This window comes from Mandrillus leucophaeus, unplaced genomic scaffold (genome assembly GCF_000951045.1).
Source record: "Mandrillus leucophaeus isolate KB7577 unplaced genomic scaffold, Mleu.le_1.0 Scaffold75, whole genome shotgun sequence".
Taxonomy (NCBI): domain Eukaryota; kingdom Metazoa; phylum Chordata; class Mammalia; order Primates; family Cercopithecidae; genus Mandrillus; species Mandrillus leucophaeus.
Genome location: NW_012108141.1, coordinates 5,411,228 through 5,418,966, shown reverse-complemented (window position 1 = coordinate 5,418,966; position 7,739 = coordinate 5,411,228).

The window sequence follows — 7,739 nt, the reverse complement described above, 5'->3', positions numbered from 1 at the left end:
GTTCATTCAACCAATAGCAAACATATATATCAAATACTGTGAAAGATCCAACTAAATTCCGTCATATTGGTCCCCAGTGCATTTATATTTGTTATCAAAATCAAGAGTCCTTAGTACTTCCTTTCAGTAGTAGAGGAATATTTCTATTTTATATGTTCTTGTATTACAATGTGTACTGAAAATCAAGCAGTTCTTTTGCAAGTCATCATCATAAAAAATACTCGTGATGGTGTGTTGGCAAATGTTCAGCAACTGACTCACAGAGGGGCATTTGGAACATTTGTCAATTTCTGCATTGTGGTGGTGTAAATAACCCCACCATGGTTAATTTAAAGCTACCAATGATTTACCATCCAGAAGACAAAATTCCTGAAAATGTAAGTCAGATAGTAAGAAACAGTACTAGCCAGCCCCAGGATATCAGTATTTATTAAGGGCCTACTGCATGTGCTACAAACTGGGCATTCCATAAATAAGTGGAAACATGAATGACTTGTGTTTCTAAAATGATGTCATCAGTGTTTCTGTGAAGGTGAGCAATTATAATGAATAGAGCTAGTTGTAAGCATAACCAAAACAACAAGTGGAGAAGTAAAGGACATAAGGGATTCCATGTACTTGACCCTCATCTAGTTTAGAACCAGCTTGAAAAAGAAAATAAATAGCTGGATTTTGTTTAGAAAGATCAGCAGATAAATTATGTCTTCTCCCATATGATATTCTGGCATATAAACTATAAGATAATCAACTAAATTGAAACACACAAATAAATAAGAGTTTAACTATATTTTAATCATGTGAAGTTCATTTTATATGAGTCATATAAAATTTAAAACAAAAGCTTCCTATTCTTACCATATTATGCATAAATGGGATAGTTTATGCTGATAAAATTTCAAATATTAATTTTAGGAAAAGGGGTTTTTCCAAATCTGAATTTATAAAGTTTTGAAATGACAGACCACATGGTATCCTCAAGCCATGGCTCTGATTATCGGAATCCCTAAAGAAAAAAAAAAAAACAAGTCAACTACACATCACATCAACTGATGACTTTTACTGCTTATATTTCTGATCCACATGTACTTGCCTGCCTATACATATTAATATTTCAGCATGTAGCAAAATAACTGAGTCCCCGAAGCTCTTAGTTCATTAATACTACTATCTGTCCCATGAATACAGTTGTCACCCACTGCTTTTGGCAGTTGCTGAAGTTAATTTGTTAGCTTGATACTCCCATCCAACACATTGCTCTTTCATTGTGATCATAATTAACCAGTATAAAATTTTTTATACCCTGGAATCAATGTAAAAGTAAGTGAGTGTCTAGTTTATGAGTACTGTATTTGGTGTTATGAAGAATAAAGAAAATGGTATATAATATGATCACTGTTCCAAGGAGTTTACAATCTAATTGTGGAGATAAGATTAAGTTTTATGGACAAAATGACACTATACAGTTATAATATAGTGGTCCTCCTTTATCCTTGGGGGATATGTTTTAAGACCACTAATGCATGCCTGAAACTGTGAAGAGTACTGAACTCTTTATATACTGTCTCTCTCTCTCTCTCTCTCTCTATATATATATATATATACCTATGATAAAGCTGAACTTATAAACTAGGCACAGTAAGAAATTAACAACAGTAGCTAATAATAAAATAAAACAATGATAATAATACATTGGATTATACATTATGTGACTATGAATTCTCTCTTTCCTCTCTCAAAATATTTTAATATTTTTGGATTACAGTTGACCACGAACTGAAACCATGTAAAGTGAAACTGTGGATAGGAGGAGACTACCGTGTTCAAGGAAGATTTAGCCTTTCATTAACCTCATCTTTGACAACCCACAAAGCAAACAAACAAGCAAAACCTTTGCAAGGCTTTGCAAAGGCTACGTACATGACAAGGCCTTTGCAAGAAAGGAAGCCTTGAGTGCTCACTTGGCAATTATTTCCTACTTTTATAACATCCCAACAAACTAGGCTACGTAATTCAAGCCAACAACTGATTTCGAAGTATCAAAATAGACCTTGGGAGAAATAATGGCTCACAGTAAAAGGAAAAGAAATACTTTAATAATAGGGGAAATAGTCCCATATATTTTAGTGAAGCATTTCAAAGAGCACTACGTTTGACTAATAAAAATTATTGTTCATAATGTTGACCCTGAATCATCAGGAAACTGTGAAATTAGAATAATCTGTTTTAAATGGCAAGGAGGCATGTAAAATGTCTTTTGAAAATGTTTCATTCAAAACAGCTAAGTTGTAGTGCTTATGACAGGGTATCTGCTATTCAGAATTTCTTATGCTCCCTGTGTTTAACATAGCAAAGGTTTCACTGTGTATTTTTGTTCTAGAAAATTCCAGGGAGACACCTGGCATTGGCAGAATCTTTTTAAGCTTATGAGAAGAGACCTCATGAGTCAGAAAAGTTGACATGTCTTTCTAGACTATCTCCCAAGATGAGATGTTTATAAACTCACAACTTTGGGGAAGTTTACCAAATGGTGATAAGAAGATGGTCAATTCTAGACCCATTAAAATGGATGACGTTCTAAGGAATTTACCTTGGTTCTTCTGTTTTTCTGCAAAGTGAGCCATTCAGGCATTGCATCTTCTGAAATTTCCTCGCCTCTTTCAGGGAAGCATATTGGGACAGAGCTTGCCAGCTGTCTGCTCCCTTTGCCTTCTGCTGCCATTATCCTGAGGTACCGCCCCACCTTCTGGCCCTCCAGCTTGTGGGGGGGTGGGGAATAGGGAGGAGAACAGAACTCTCCCTGCCTCTGACATGCATAACACAATGAAAAGAGCAGAAGGAATGTATATCTATACATATATTTGTCTCTCTCTACATATAGACATACATAGACTGATAGTACGAGTGTGTGCATGTATATGCATGTGAATCCACATGCCCAATGCCAGAATATCTCTATATGTATATATACACGGTATATATTCCATATGCTCTTTCTTTCTGCAGCACACATATGCAGCTGGGAATAACTACTGTGAAAAAAAATTACATACTCACCAAAGACAAATTATGAAGCAGAAACAAGAATATATGGAATGTAGCTATTATAAATTCTTCTCATCTGCTGCCTGCCTTTATTAGAACATGCTCATGTAGCTTAAGAAAATATCTAGCGTTTTATATTGCATGCATATAAAACCTCCTCTTTTCCCTCAGTCTCATGTTTTACACAAGCTCAGCCAGTCACTTAAGCTGGTTCTGGACTGACAACTAATGTAATCAAAAGGTTTAAAGAAACATAATAAATACTTAATGCTGAATTAGGATTGTTATGTAGATTACTGGGCAAAAAAAGCACTGTACAGTTTGAGCAAATAAAAAGATGACAGGATTCCATAATAGACAAATGTGTGTAATGACTACTATGTGCAAGTCACTGCACAAAACACCCAGGCATCTACTGTGTCGTTTAATCCTCACCTGCCCCTATGCGGTTATTACCATTACTCTCGCCATTTTACAGATAAAAAAAGTGGGGTTTAGAGAGACTAAATAACTGACCTATTGGGCCGGGATCTGGCTACAGTATGTCTGCCTCCAGAGCCTTTCTTCTTAAACACCATCTTACGCTGCCGCTCATCCAGGGTATATTAAGACATCTAACATATATAGAAGCATATGCTGTGCATATAGGAATATAAAAGCATATGATACTAGTCTAGGTGGTGGAAGCTAACCTTTCCTTTTAAATTTGTGTTTTTCCATTCCTTTACCATAAGTAGTTGATAAATTTCATGATGCACAATTTTGTAAGGTCCTCTGAGCAGGCTACGCCACGGTCAGGCCATTATGACCCCTGTGACCCACACGTACACATCCAGAAGGTCTCCTGGAGCCAGAAAGTCTGGGACAACAGGAAAACTACTAAGGAAGAAAAAACAGCTAGTTCCTGTCTTAGCTGATTAGCCAACTTTGCAACATTCTACCATTGTAACATGCTCTTCCCGAACTGATCAATCGACCTCGCAACACTGTGCCCTGTGACCCCTCCCACCTTGTGATAATGTACCTTGTGACATTCTTCCCCTGCCCACAATAAATGGCCCCTAACTGTAACTTTCCACTGCTTAGCCCTAACCTATAAAACTAGCTCCAATCCCACCACCCTCCACTGACTCCCTTTTCAGACTCAGCCGGCTTGCAGTCGAGTGAATAAACAGTCTTGTTGCTCACACTTAGCCTGTTCAGGTTGTCTCTTCAATCAGACGCACGCATAACAAATTTAATCAGTGGTTTTTTTTTTTTTTTTTTTTTAGAACAAGTCTTGTTCTGTCGCCCAGTCTGGAGTGCAGCAGCGTGATCTCAGCTAACTGCAATGTCCCCCTTCCAGGTTCAAGGGATTCTCTTACTTCAGCCTCCCTAGTAGCTGCAATTACAGGTGTGCGCCACCACGCCTGGCTAATTTTTGTATTTTTAGTAGAGATGAAGTTATGCCATGTTTGCCAGGCCTGTCTCCAACTCCTGGCCTCAAGCAATCTGCCCACCTCCATCTCTGAAACTATCCGGATTATACATGTGAGCCACAACGCCCGGCCCTGACCAATGTAATCTAAACTGGGTTATTGAGGGTTCAGTTACAATGAATCTGATGTAATTTTTAACTCAAATTTTAAAACAACTAGAAGTGTGCAACTTAAATAAGCATTAAAATTGTAAAAACAATTCCTTTTTTTCCTACTTATATATTAACTTTTATTAAAATTTATCAGGACTCAGAGTGACAACAATAAGCTGAATACTTTCCCAGCATTTGCAATGGTCCCTCTGGGGAGTTGGGTTGGGTGTTCAGTGGATGTATTAACTATTTTGGGCCACCACAATACACTGAATAGCCTTTAATAGCCTGAAAACACAGGTGATTAAGCATTCATAGGCCAAGTGACAAATGGCAGCAATCCCAAACCATTTCTCAATGGAGACTTCTTGTTTAGGAATTTATAAGGAAGTAATCACTTAGTAAGATCTATCACCCACTTCAAATGCTTCAATTATTCATCTCACTAACACATTGAGCTTAATTCTCCTCGGTGTCTAAATTGCTTCCTGATATTAATTTAAGGGCTTGAGGAGTGATCCTAACTCATTTAGGCCACTTGCTGCTGTTAAGACTTGTGAAATGTATTTCAGGATATGATGCAATTCAGCCGACATTTTCAAAAATTCTTCAGCCCACAAACTTCTCACTAGCCTGTCCATTTACAAAGTTCAGGCGGTTAAGACAGTAAGTTTAGTACATACTCCCTGCAACTATATAAAATACATTATTATTAGAAAAAAAATTATGCAAGCCTGAAAATTGTGTTCCAGAAGCAAAGGGCAGTTTTGGCTTTTTGGGTTTTTTTTTTTGGCAGTTAGATAATTTTTTGAGATCACTTTCAATCTCCTAATCGCCACATTTGGGGGAATTTTTTGATTTTCTTTTATTTATTTTTATTTTCTTTGGATTTTATTTTTAAAATCCAAATTATTAGTTTTAGCTGGAATGCCTTCATTTTTTTTAAACTTATAACCTAAATTTCTATAAAGAGGTATTATCCTATTTAGCCAAAATATTCATACATGGAATATGTATAACCCTATGCAAATGTATTACTTTAAATATAAAATATTAAGTTAATAAAGCAATGAATATTAGGTTAGGAACAAAATTGAGTTTGGAAAAAAATCTAGAACTACTTCCTGGACTTAATCTCTCCTTTTATAGATGCAGAGTAATCATCTGTGCAAGAATAAATTTAGCTTAGAGGCTTTTCTTTCATATGTGGGCTAAAGCCCACCCTTTGTCCAATAGAAGTGAAAAGCATGTATATCTATTTCAATCAGAAATGCAAAATATCTGTACTGGAAGTCCTTTATAGAAAATATAACCTTGAGCTTTCAAATAATCATGGTACTTTATAACTATGTTGCACCCTAGCAGCTAAGTCTTATGGTAGGTTCTCAGTAAGTATTATCACGTATTATTAAAAAACAAACAAACAAAACTTGTTAAGAGTGTTAATATTATTATATTATTTTTCAGATTAGAACACTGAGGCTTACAGAGTTTAAATGCCTTTCTGGAAATGATTTAGCTAGAAAGAGAGCAAGTGAGGAAAAAACCAGGCCGCTTGATTCCAAAGTTGGAGCCCTTGCAATATTCTGTTCCTCCTGTCCAGTTCTTACTGAAAGGCAAGTTTTGCGAAAATGTACTTATTTAAGACTGTCTGGAAGTCAGGTAGTTCTTCTATTTCTGTAAATATTCTGTTTCAACTTTATTTATATGTCATGCTTAAAAACCATAATTTGATCTTTGTACAACTGCTTTAAAAGGAATTATCCTTCAATGTTTGATACCCACCTACACTGAGGATCATATTACAACTGGCATATAAAATTCATAATATAGAGAAGATGTTGAAGATATCATCCACCCCATAAAAAGACAGTCCTCCTTTTTTGTTTTTTTAAATGAAGAACAATGTTCTTTTTCTTTATAAAACAATATGTCATCGAAAAAAATTAGAAGAGAGTAGGAAAAATGAATGTTAAAAGCACTCATAATCCCAACATCCAACGGTCACTAATGACAACCCTTTGAAGTGTAACTTTCTTGATCAGTTGAGTATGCTAACATATTAAAGAGCATGTTAGGTGTATTAGTCCGCTTGGGCTGCCATAACAAAATTTCACTTAAACAACAGAAATTTATTTTCTCATAGCTCCGAAGACTAGAAGTCCAAGATCACCATGCCAGCAGAGTTGGTTTCTTGTGAAGCCTCTCTTCCTGGCCTGAAGATGTTGACTTCTTGCTGTTTGCAATCATCCAGGAAATGCAAAAACAGAAATAGATGTTGGCACAAATGCAGTGAAAACGGAGAACTTAAACATTGTTGGTGGGAATGTAAATTAGTACAACCTCTATGGAAAACAATGTGGAGATTTCCCAAAGAACTAAAAGTAGACCTACCATTCGATCCAACAAACCCACTACTGGGTATTGACTTAAAGGAAAATAAATCACCTATATCAAAAATACAACCTCACTTATATATTTATTGCAGCACATTTCACAATTATAAAGGTGAATCAACCTATGTTCCCATCAACTGATAAGTGGATAAAGAAAATGTGGTATGTATATATAACACAGATGAAAGAAATCATATATATGTAATTTCTTTATATACATACACACACACCATGGAATAATGTGTGTGTGTGTGTGTGTACACACCATGGAATATTAGCCATAAAAAGGAACAAAACAATGTTTTTTGCAGCAAGTCGGATGGAACTGGAGGCCATTATCCTAAATGAAGTAACTCAGGAATGAAAAATCAAATACCGCATGTTCTTACTTATAAGTAGGAGCTAAGCTATGGGTATGCAAAGGCATACAGAATGGTATAATGGACACTGGAGACTCAGAAAGGGAGTGGGTGGGAGGAGGGTAAGGTATTAAAAATGAACTACTATGTACAGTGTGCACTTTTGGGTGACAGGTACAATAAAAGCCCAGACCTTCACCACTAAACAATTTATCTGTGTAACCCAAAATCACTTATACACCTAAATTTATTGAAATAAAAGTAGAAGGTGAGAAGGAAGGGAGGTAGGAAGGAAGGGAGGTAGGGAGGAAGGGAGGGAGGGAGGGAGGGAGGAAGGAAGGAAGGAAGGAAGGAAGGAAGGAAGGAAGGAAG